The sequence below is a fragment of the Poecilia latipinna genome, unplaced genomic scaffold (assembly GCF_001443285.1).
Source record: "Poecilia latipinna isolate Pla-1442-1.1 unplaced genomic scaffold, P_latipinna-1.0 Scaffold175, whole genome shotgun sequence".
Taxonomy (NCBI): Eukaryota; Metazoa; Chordata; class Actinopteri; order Cyprinodontiformes; family Poeciliidae; genus Poecilia; species Poecilia latipinna.
Genome location: NW_015112791.1, coordinates 426,542 through 438,796, shown reverse-complemented (window position 1 = coordinate 438,796; position 12,255 = coordinate 426,542). Strand labels below are relative to the sequence as shown.

The 12,255-nt window shown below is 40.4% G+C and overlaps 1 long non-coding RNA gene across 1 annotated transcript; it reads left to right on the top strand.

Moving 5' to 3' along the window:
• The first annotated feature begins 235 nt into the window (after window positions 1-235).
• LOC106946070 (uncharacterized) lies at window positions 236-2,197 on the top strand. Its single transcript, XR_001424689.1, has 4 exons — window positions 236-447; window positions 1,649-1,791; window positions 1,875-1,949; window positions 2,063-2,197. It is a non-coding gene; the product is annotated as an uncharacterized LOC106946070 (long non-coding RNA).
• Window positions 2,198-12,255: the final 10,058 nt, after the last annotated feature.

Sequence of the window (12,255 nt, the reverse complement as noted above, 5' to 3'; positions counted from 1 at the left end):
CCAGCGCCGTGCTGTTTTCTTTACCCGGGCCCATAACTCTGAAAAACACACAAACACTTGGGTTGTAAATGACCTGTTCATCACACAGCGACAGGAGAGGTGATTCTGGACCCTTGGTGGGCCAGGTGTGCAGATGAGGACAGCAGCGGCGTGCCAAGGCCCGTTGGCATGGCAACGCGGGCCGGTGGAAAGTTCTGGAATCTGTCGCCGCCGGCAGAGCCGAGCTCCTGAGTGCGACCGGTGTTGGCTTTGCCTCCAGCTGTTTCTTTACAGACACGCTGAACGCCAGCAGGAGCCGGGGGCCAAGATCAGCCCTTCGAGTCTGGCCACACGCAGGCCACTTAAGCGCACACGTACGCAGACGCAGACGGCCACAGTTACTGCGAGCTCACGCAGATAAAAACGGGGACGCTCCGGGCAACGGGAGCGACCAAGTTCACCAAAGCAGTGAGAGGTTTCCTCGCATTTGATAAATCTTCAACCTTACTAGCGTGCTTGCGTCAGGATGGGTCAAGAGTTATTTATTCAGCAGCATGGCCTAGTCAAAACCTCAACCTCATTAAAAATCTGTGGTAGAATTAGTAAATCCAATTATTATTATTTTTTTTTTCCGCTTTACAATGTTGCGCTGCTTTGCCTTGGTTTTTCAAACAGAATCCCAAAAAGCTCTGAAACTTTTTTGTAATTTGCTGTACATGCAAAGACATGTTTACATGTTTGGATAATGATTAAAAAATTTTGAGGTTTTTTTTTTTTTGCTTGTTTGTTTGCTTTTTTTTCTATTTTAAACATTTTTATCTTATTGACATTTACACTAAATAGACTGTATCTGCTAAGTTGTGCGTAAAACTGTGTTTCTTCTACAGAACTGTACAGTAAATATTGTATTTTTGTTCTTTAAAAACATACTTTCAATGTCCTCTTAAAAATAACTGTAACTGCGTTGTAGTTTGGGCTGATTATTGACCTTATGTGACTGGGTTGTTTTTTTTTTTTCATCATTTTAGTCAGTTTTGCTGCAATAACTTTCTTCCAGCACTAATATTGAGCAAGTGTAAGTTTTTCCTGTGTCAAAATATACAAAACATGCCTCCATTTTTGTATTTTTATTTTTATTAATAATAATGTGACGATGCATTACAGAGTACTCTGTCTTTGATTGAAGAACCTTTGATGGTGGTGTCAGTGAATAATTGCTATGTTGAAACGGCCCACCGCAGCAAAATAAACTTGCCATCCTTTGTTTTTCTTGTGTGGTCGACAGTAATTCATTGAGCAAAGAGTAATGGGAGGGAATTCTTTTGAGGCCCTTGTTTGCTAATTCATTACCTTCTCAAGACCAGGAAAAGTGGCTGCGGAAATTAAAATTTATTGAAATCTATTTCAGTGGTAAAGCTGGCAGTGTTTCTTGGAGAGTCAATTCCTCTTTGAAACGTTCACAGTGAGTTTTGGTCGACGGAGGAGGCGAGCTGCCTCTGCGGTCGGACCCAGAGGAGGAATGTGTAGGTTTTTGCGGCCGATGGAAGCCTGGACTTAGAGGAACTTGTAGATTGGCGTGCTGAAAACAAAATATAAGCTGATCAGCAGTCTTTTATGTTTAAAATGAAAACTGTTTTTTTTTTTTTTTTTTTTACTTTGTTTCCTGCAGGTGAGAGGCCAGGAAAGTGTCATGTCAGCACTAATGTTTCAGCGTTCCTGCAGAAAGGGAACGGTCAGGAAAGGTTGCTGGCCGTTTGACTATCTACAAGCTTGGACAAAATGTGGAACGATTCATAAACTTTGGTAAAGAATGTGAGACAGGGCAGAGTATTATGTTCACTTTCCAGATATCTTTGTGTTGGACTGATGATCAATGAATTTTACGACTTTCATAGACCCACAAATCTGGAGGACATCCACCCTTGGCTGGAGAACAAAACAAAAGCCACCTCAGAAGTCAATCACTGACAGTAGGTTTATTGTAATACATGTCTGAAGTTGGGTTATACCACCCCGGTGCTCTTTGAACTCATTAAAGTGTTGACTTTCTTAGAGTTGCCATTCTGTTTCCATCACTCGACAGCTCTTCAGCAGAAACCAACAGTGAAAATGGCAGTCGATGCAAGAAGGCACTTAAGGAAATGTCAGAAAATACTAAAACAAAGTCGAGCAGACAGCTTAAAGGGTTTGCAGTTTGTCATCTGGCGGCCATAAGTGGATAATGGTAAGTGTAGATGGTAAAGCCAGACTTTAGTGGTCTGATCTCAGTTACTTTGTAAAAGGTTTATTCATAACATATTTGACCGGTTGCTTAAGCCCTTCGTATGGACAGGGAATATTCCTGCAGCACCGGCAATGTTAGTGCCAAAAGCACCATTGAGTCGTTTCACAAAAGGAAAAAAAAATGTCTTTAAATTATTATTTTTTTATGTTCTTACAGTGTAAAACCCTACGTACTCTGAATGTTTTCAAGGTGATCCTCAAACTTCAATGTATTTTATTAGGATTTTATGTTATAGACCAACACAAACTAGTACATAGAGCACGATTTTTGTTTTTTTGCTTGTAGACTCAGAAGCTCAGTTTTAGTCTTACATTACCAGAGCTTTTTTTCTTCTACATGTTCCCTGTGGTTTCAGTCAAACTTTGAATGAAGCTTTCTAAAAAACGGCTTTCTTCTCCACACCTTTCTGATGTCTGGAGTTGCTTCTTCGCCTTCATAATCCAGTTGACTATTTTTCTCAAAAACCAAATCTCTGAGGCTCCCTCAGAACAGCATTAAATGAATTAGAATATTATCGAAAATTCTGTTTATTTCAGGATTTTTATCATTTTATATCACTTGTGTCAAACTCAAGGCCCGGGGACCAAATCTGGCCCGCCGTAGCTTTTTACGTGGCCCTCTAAACTCCAGATTTCATCAATAAGTCCTTCCAGTTTTTAAGAAATCTGCAAAATGTACACAAAATCAACAAATCTTTTTGTTCTGATTTTATAGCAAATCTTCCTCAAAATTGGTCAAAGACATTGAGTTTAAGTGACCACTGCCTCAGCTTTACTTGATGTCAAGTTACAGTCATGGTGAATTATTAACATCATGCATTGGAGCAAAAATTGTACAAATTCCTTACAAATATTTCTAAACTGGCACTACAAAATATGTAATTTTGATTGGAAAAACTCACTAAACCCATCACAAAATCCTGGAGGAAGAGCTATTTATTGATACTTTAACTGTTTAGTTGGTTTTATCAATACATTCTGGCACAGTCGGCCCTTAAAGAACATTCAGATTTTTGATATGGCCCAAAATAAAAATGAGCTTGACATCCCTGCTTTATATGAATGAATTACACACATATGGATGTTTGAAAGTCTTTATTTCTGTTAATTGTGATGATTTTTCACTTGCAGTTATTGAAAGCGTGATATTTAAAATTAGAATGTTACATCTGTATTTTAAAAAAAGTTACTTTTTAAATACAGCAATATAGCTTTAAGTATATTTAATACCTGCTTAAATGTTGCTCTAAATTAGAATACAGTCATATTCCAGTTTCTTGAATATTTATCTCTACTAACATTAAAATACACACGTGCACTCTATAAATAGGTTGGACTGGGTTTTTGGAGTTTTAATACAATAGTCACTCCATACTTTTCAGTTTATTATTTGTAAAATAATATCAAATTTTATTTTCCTTTCACTTCTCAATTAAGCTCTGACTTGTGCTGGCCTATTTTATAAAAATCCCAATAAAATACATGGAAGATTGCGGTTGCAGGCTGACATGTGAAACAGTTTAAGGAGCATAAATACTTTTGCAGGGCGCAATATGAAGTTTTTCCATTACTACTTGTCATCTTTGCACTGCATCACTCTGTCTGTTATTGGACAATTATTTCAAAGTCTCCTTGGATTAATTATGACGCGACTGACTGAAAGTCTTCCTCTCCTGCGTCCCCTCTCGCTGGGTGCAGAGTTGGTGGATACGGTTGGCTGCAGTCATAACAAGCATTTTTCAAAGTAAGCTTGATTTGATGACAAGCTCGAACATATTGAATGCCCTCCACTGTTTCCAGGCCAAGTCAGAACGCTGTCCAATGGGGACCAATGAAAGAGAGCGAGAGGAGAAAAGGGACAAATAGAAAGAGATGCTCTTAGACAAAGCATTAATAAATATATATAAAAAAAACAACTACTACTTTCTAAGTACCAACAGGGGAAGGTGTGGTTTCCTCTGGTATTTACAACAATGTTTACTGAATTTGTCTCAAATTGTTATGTCGTCGCTACAATTTCAGTCTAGTAGATGCTTTTGTTTATTTGTGGTTGCTGTGCACTTACTGCTCTGCCGAAGTGTGTCCATCGCTAATAAACTCCTATTCTTTCTATTTATTTTATTTTCCTCTGGCCCTGCTGATGTTCTTAGTGGATCCTCTGTTTCATGCCGACCAGCAGCCCCTCTCTCTCTCTCTCTCTCTCTCTCTTCCCCTCTCTCTCTCTGACTTCGACAGCAGAAGCTTCCTCCTTGTCTGCAGGGGTAAAAGCTATAGAAAGGTGACAACAGTTTTCCTCCCTAGTTTGCCTCTCTGCACCACACTGAGCCTGACAAGCTGCTGAAAAATAGGACCAGGTTGCATTTCAGCCTCAAAAGAATGTGCAGCGGCTGTGAGTAACCCTGTGGTCTGCCTTGGCATGTTTGGTCTGGCTCCTCGAAATTTCATGTAGAGTGCCACTGAAGATAGAGGGCATGAGCACCAAAGGAAAGGGTTGAGGGCGTTCCTACTTTTGACCAGTATTAAAGCCAAACCCTAATAGTAGCACCTTAATCAGTCTCCCTAATATTAGCACTGTGAGTATTTTCTTTTACTGTGTGGTGGTTGGTAAATTAGGATTAGTAAATTAGTCATTTTTGGGCCTTTGCTGTGTAAAGAACTTCATCTGACCAACAGTGTCGTTCAAAAGTTTTCTTACCATTTGTGGAACCAAATCTTGCTGCAATTGTAGCTGCAAAGTCTATTGGGGTTTGTCTTTGCTATTTTTTCCACCATTCTTCTTAATCTCAGTCAGGTTGATTGGATTAGATCTGCAAACTTCTGTTTGAGGTGTTGTCACAGGTTAAGTGTCAGTGGTTTAGGTTTGGACTTTTACTGAGCCGCTCTAAATACACTTTTCCATTGCAGTTTTGGCTGCATGTTTAGGGTGGTATTCCTCCTAAAAGGGAACTTCCGTCCCAGTTTTAATCCCATTTTCTGTCTGTGGTGAAGAAAATAATCCCCTCATCATGCTGCTGCTCCTACCGTGTTTTCCTACAGTGATATCCAGTGTACAGATGTTTGCCTTTTTCTCCCCTTTGGAAAACCTCAAATTTGAGCTTCTTTCATAAAAATTTGTCGACTGCACAATAATTCAAGAACATCAAACTTTGTGAAATCCTAACAAACATATTGTCATTTGTAGATTATGTCTCATGGTTAAATACAATGGTTGCATTGTATTTTAACCAAGGGTAAAAGGAGTTGAATCTCTTTTTTATTTTTGTCAAAAATAATAATAATTGCGAACCTGTATCATTTTCCTTTTGCTGGCACAGATTTGTGCTACTCTTTGTTAGTCTAATACAGGAAATCTACATAAAATTTATAGAAATTTGAGGGTTGTAATTTGACAAAATGTGAACAATTTCAAGGGATGTGAATACTTTTGGACAGCACCATATGCGGTGCTACTATTACCTGAGCACAACACACATAAAATCCCATAAAGTATTCCCAAAACATTTTTATGTCGACTTTTATTCTTCTTAACAGGAAAGTTTGCACAGTTGAGTTTTTTTTTTTTTTCCTTTGCACATCAGATATATTAACATCCTGAGCTATTGAAACCATGTGGTTTTCTCATTAAATAGTATTCAGGAAATTTCCCAAAGCTGGTTCCTCTATTATCAAAACCAGAATCACTGAGGGCTTATGGGGGAACTCAAATAAGTTGCAGCTGCGTGGAGAAATGATCTAACAGGAATGGATATCAACTAAAAGATAACTCGGTCAATTTACCTGAAACAGTGGCTGATATTCAATAATGCCCCCGCTGACTACATTTCTTCCACTGCACGGTCGCGCTCTCTTATTACACCTGTGCTGAATCTGCAGGAAAACCTATATCCTCAGTCAGAGGAGCGTGTAAGAGAAGCGTGTAAATTAGACCAGCAGCCGATCTCTGGTCAATCAAGCCACCCAGCATGTACGCTCACTGTAAATTAGGATTAAAGCTGATATCCCCAGCAAGGCCAATATTTTTTCTGCTTCACCACTAAATGTCGGCGATTTATCATTCAAACATCCTCAGGTTTTTGTGTAGATACTTTTGGACCTCGGGCTCAGTGGGTTTGATCCTCAGCCAGACACAATATCAATTCCCGGCCAAACGTCCAAGCTGTGAACGCTTGTCTGAGAGTTACCGTAAATCCTTTTGCTCCCACCGCTAAGAAGCTCAGAAAGCCACAGCCCCCGCTATTCGCCACCCCTGTGGTCCTCTCAGGTAGCCATTGATACTCCCTAAATTATGATCTTCGTGTATAGGAGAGCAATGCAAGAACAGGGCTGAATGGATAAAGGCTTACCTGTTGCCCCTTATTTTCCTCAGTGGATAAGGACTGGGCTGCTCGGTTGTCCTCTGCTTTGATTAATCTGAGTCTTTATTGGGAATGATAGTGATGATTAATGGCCCATTACCCCACCTCTGTCATAGAAATGCTCAGATTTCATACATTTCCTGATCAGACTTGAGGTTTCTCTCACTGCTCTGTGGCAAAATAGTAGTGTGTGTATATATATACATATATATAAGTAAAATAAATCATTTACACAATTCACCTCTGGATATCAAGTTGTTGTTCCCATGCTCTCACTGGTTTAGCTTAAACCTAGCATAAAAAATGTAATACATTTATTCTACCTGGGCTCCTTATTACCATCGTAATGTATTCCAAGAAATACATTACGATGGTTGATAGAGTTTAACTTTCTTGTTAGACTTTAATAACCCTGTTACTCAAAATTAACAAACACGAATATATATATGTATAACATTCTCTTTAGATGTTTATTTAGAGGAGTCCAACACTCCCCCACCACCACCACCAGGTTCCCAGCAGGTTTCTGGGATCAAACATCAAGGTCTGTCTCTGGTCCTCGACCCCTGCCCAGGCCCCTGTGATGGGCAGGGCCAAGACTGAGAGGGCCAGCAGAGACAACACACCAAAGCTGTGTGTATCTGCACAGAGAGGCCTTTCGCTCGTTGCCATGTTGTTGCTCACCGCAGGACTGCAGTGTTTACTTTAGAGCCAGTGCATAAGAGAAAGGCGGACCACCGGCACTCGCCACCCGCTGGGCGCAGGGCTGGACCTGGGGCTCATCTTTGTTGAAAATGGCTCTGGAACATGTCGCCGCCCACCAGGTGGGCCTATATTTAGCAACAAACTGAAAAACCTCTTCATTCTTAAAAAGCTGTTTAGGTTTCCACAGAGAAGGAGGTTCAGAGGAGGACGGGTGCTGATGCTGAGCTGCTGTGGTTTGAGAAGCACTTGTCTTTATTCCTGACTCATCTGGACAAGATATTTATGGATTAAAAATGGCTTTTGCTCCCTTTCGATCTTTCACCAGTCGTGAAACACAACAGTGTCAATTGAGACAAGAGGAATAGGATGACGTGTTATAAAAATGTTATAAAAAAAAACTGATGGATCAGTTCAGGTTCTTCCTGGTTCTCTTTAGACCTTCCACCAGCCCCCTCTTCTTACTTCCTGACATGAAGAAGACTTGTTCTCTCGTCAATCCATGAGATGTTGGGCATCATGGCCACGGAGTAAAGATGGAGCATTGCCGCCAACCTTTAATATATTCTCTATTTACTTATAAAAAATTCATACATGAGCTGTCTGAGAAAACTACGCCAAAAAACACATTTTTGGGGGGGCTGCACAGTGTAACACATGTCAACAGTGCAACAAGGAGGCCCTGGATTCATATGGGGTCCTTCTGCATGGAGGATCTCCTTAGGTACCCCAGCTTTTCCCCCACTATCCAGAAACATGACTGTTAGGTTAATTGGTTGCTCTTACAGGGGCAGTATGATGTAAAATCAACTTTTTTGAGTTTGACATCATGTTATAATATTACTCTCTTATCAAAAACATACCTGGGATCTTGCTTTAATTCTGTCACGCATGTTTGAGAAATCTGTGAAATCTCCCATGGCAACCATTGGTAAAACGCTTTGGGGAACTCCCTCACTCAGCTCCTTCAGACTAGCCAGCAGCAATTAGCAACCACTTGGTGGAACTCCATCTGCTGAGCTCATCATACGATCTATTTCTCTTTGTAAACGCTTAATAGATGAATGCTGTTGTGATGACTTCCTGAATACAGAGAGTTGGAAAGAGCAGGAATTTCTTAAATAAACCAATTTTGAGGCGTTAAATCGCGAAGTCAAATTTCTTTTAAGTCATGTTTGCTATACAGTTTTAGTTTTAGTTTCTAACAACTGCAGGTAATGTCATTTTTCAATTGTGCTATAAAATGGTTCTATGTGGGTGGACATAAAGACATAATGCTGCCCCTTTAAGAATGTTTGTAAGTTTGTGAATGTTGAGAGGAAACATGAAGGCAGACAATCCTGACAAAAGCTACAACTAACCTTCCCCACAACCTGAAGCAACAGCATAAGATATATTGTTTTGATTATTTTGTGTTGAATCCCTACATCAAACAGAAGCACCAGGAGTTTCACATAATTATATATTACAAACAATTTTAGAAAGACAATATTTTGTTTATCAGGGTAACTCTACCAAAAAATTGGGAAATACGTCTCGATCCGTAATCTAATCAAACAGTAAAATGCTGATTTTTCTCTTTTTACTTTTAACACCTCTCAACTTCTCATTGGAATTGAAAGGAAAGCAAATCCATGACAGAACATGCATATTACTTTTTTGGCTCTTGTGTGCCTGAATGTGAAACAATCCCCCTTTTCATGACCATAGTCTCATGCAGTGGGTGGTGAGAGCCCCACTGTGATTGGGGATGAGGGGGCTTAGTGATTTTTTTTCTTCTTTTTCTTTCCAAGGTGAGCGCCTCATAGGAGATGAATGTTTGCTGCCATTAGTAGAAGTGTAGGAGTGTCAGTTAACCCGACACTGGCACCAGCAATACTTAATACCAGATGGAGGGAGCTGTCCTTGAAGTCTTAACAAGCAGGCACTGAGAAACAAGCCTTTATTCAGTACGAGAGAACATAGAAAAAAACGATAACCTAGCAAGGTTACCACAAAATGTACGTTAAATCCCACATAGGAAAGGGAGGAATAAAGGGAATTGAAAGGGGTGGGAAGGGGCAGAGGTCCAAAGTGGATAAAAACACAGTTTAGATGTTGCTGACTGTAATTTTTTATTGCGTTCAAAATAGGCAGGAATATAAAACAAAGCAGTGGTTGTCACGCTAAAGGGTCCAACTCCTTAAAAGGTGTCAAATTATTGTACCTCAGCTGGATACATCTGTGTTGGACGCCAGGGGGTGTGAAAAGAGCCAAATCCACCAGACTTGGCACATTTGTTCTTCACTGCTGGCACCGCTGAACCAAGCTGTGAGGCTTTGGAGCATCGATAGATCCCTGAAATTTTACTACCGAAAACTGTGAGCTGATACAAGATTGTAGCCTTCAAGACCGCCTCTTGGAAGAGTGGTAAACATGACAGCGAGTGCTTTTTTCCCCCCCAACACGACGATGAGCTCTGCTGAAAGGGGGCCAGTCTGGGAGCAGTTCATACCGGCAGCGAGACACGGAGGCCCAAACGTTTCCATTTTCAAGATTAAACAGATAAGATTGTATCAGCTGAAGTACCAGGTTTGTCTTGGCCGTTGTAGATACAGAGCTGAGGGCTATTACTTAGAATAACTTGACACTGAAAAAACCCCCACATCGACCGGTGAGGAAATCACAAGCACATTTAATTCAGTCTACAGAGGCACCTCACACAAAGATCCCTAAAGAGGTAACTTGTTGGCAGCTTTGATAAAATCCACTTCGTTTTCTTTTCAGGAACTTTATTGGAAATTGAGCTCAAAACCTGCCAACCTTTGCAAAAAAAATAAATAAATAAAAAATGTTGAAACAACTGGGCTGCTGGCATGTTCGCTGATCTGGCACTTGCACCGACAAGTGCTGTTAAGTCTCCGTTAATTATCCACTTCTCATTCACAAGGCTAGCTTAGAGACGAGGCGAAACGACTCAATTACGAAAGAGGTCACTGGACTTGAAACATCCACCAAGGACACAAAACAGTCAAAGGGACCAGCAGTGGGATATCAAGTCTTCTGAGAGCACCTTGGCTCTTCCACAACTGGTCCAGTACCAGTGTTCAACCATGCGGACAGGAAAACTAAGCAGAGGCGAGCCTGGTAAGAGTCAGCCAAGTTAAGCACGGAAATAGTTCTTTCCTGTCAACCCAAAGAGTCTGGCAGTCACCTTTGTGAGGTCGCCCTCTCATTTCATCTGCTGAACTGCTCAGCCTTGTCAGGCATGTTTCGAAAAGGCCCACCTGCTGGTGGACCTTGATTAGTTTTTATAGACTTGAAGTTGCAATAAGGCCTTTCGCAATAGTAATTAAATTTAAGTTATTTGACAAGAGAAAAAAATAGACTAATGTATTAATCAGCCAGTGCTGAGGACTTGAGTCTATAAAAGAAACGTTTACCTTGCCTCAACAGTTCTGGTTACCTATTATAGGCCACTGACACATTTCTTACCCAACTTACCTCCAAGTAGAGGTATTCAAATCCCTTGAACTTATTTTACATTTTGTCACATTGCAACCACAAACCAATAAACAGATCTCTACCGGAGACTACTATGCCTCTGTTGGCGCAAAGACAGAACTTCAGTGGAGTAATTACAATAGGTTGCATTGTTCAATAATTCAAATACCTAGAAATTATAGTAAAAGTTGAAAATGATATGAGGAAGTTCAAAGTTGTCTTCCATGTATCTTGGCCGATTTAATTTCCCACCATGTCACACAAGTGTGTTTCAGTTGTTGCCTTAAATTACATTCACAAGTGTGCCTCTAAAGAGCTCAAAGGTTTTGAAATACATCGTCGTCTGGGCTTTCCTTAATTGTTTGAAATAGTAATGTTGGGGTATGTAAACCTCTGAGCTGGCATTCTGGCTAACAGAAATAGTTGTGGTAATCCTAACTAAGTGATAACAGGAAAAGAGTGCTGTCTTATTGTTAGACAACGAGGAAAAACATTTCGTGTTTTGTTTTTTCTTTCTATAGTCTGTATATTTGTTAAGCTCAAACTGTAATCATCCATTTGATACAAACAATAAGCTTTCCAACAAATGATCCGACGAGATGTCCCATGGCGTCCTTGGCGTGGGTGTCTTCACTCACTTCACAACCAGTAATGTTTGCCTTAAGTTCAGTGAGGACGCGAGCAAGTGTGTCTTTGTATTAAAGTGCCAAATAAAACGGGAGAAGCCAAAAAAATAATAGTAATGCAAATAAACGGAGTAGTGCCTTTGATACAAATAGGCAGGCAGCCAACTGGGCATCAACAAGGCCAGAGAAGCAGTCTCATTTTTCCTTTTGACAGAAATGTCTAAGTAAGTAAGTGTGTGTCCTTAAAGTAGAGTTTAGATTGTCAACAGATGAAAATATACTGTGTTAGCATTTCTACATGGCTGTTCAGAGGCCAGGAGACACAAATCCCAACTCTGCTGAAATACACTGGCCCTACGGCCCACATCCTACCCTCATTTTTGTGTAGGAAACTGCAAAGAAGCTTAACTTAATTGGTTTGGCATTTAGCTATAGTATCCCTGGGGGATACGAGATTGTGGTGACAGATTAGTCAAGACAAACACAAAAGTTACGGTGGTGCATGAACATACAAATTTTTTCGATTAATTAAATCAGTGTTGTGTAAATTTGGAAATGAAAAACAAATCTGGACTGAGCAGCAGATGTAAGCCATAGAAGGGGCATGTGTGATATAAACGGTGTACTGCAAGCCAACGCTTGGTTGCGTCAGTGGAATTGGATCAGATATTCCCTGGATGGGAAAGGTTGACTTTTCCAAAGGTACTTCTGTCGTCGGCATAACTGGGGTTCAGAAATGGTTGTAAATCCAAGCATGGGCGTAGGTTTGGGTAGGGACGGTAGGGACATGTCCCGACCAATATTCACGGGATATGAAAAAGTCCCGA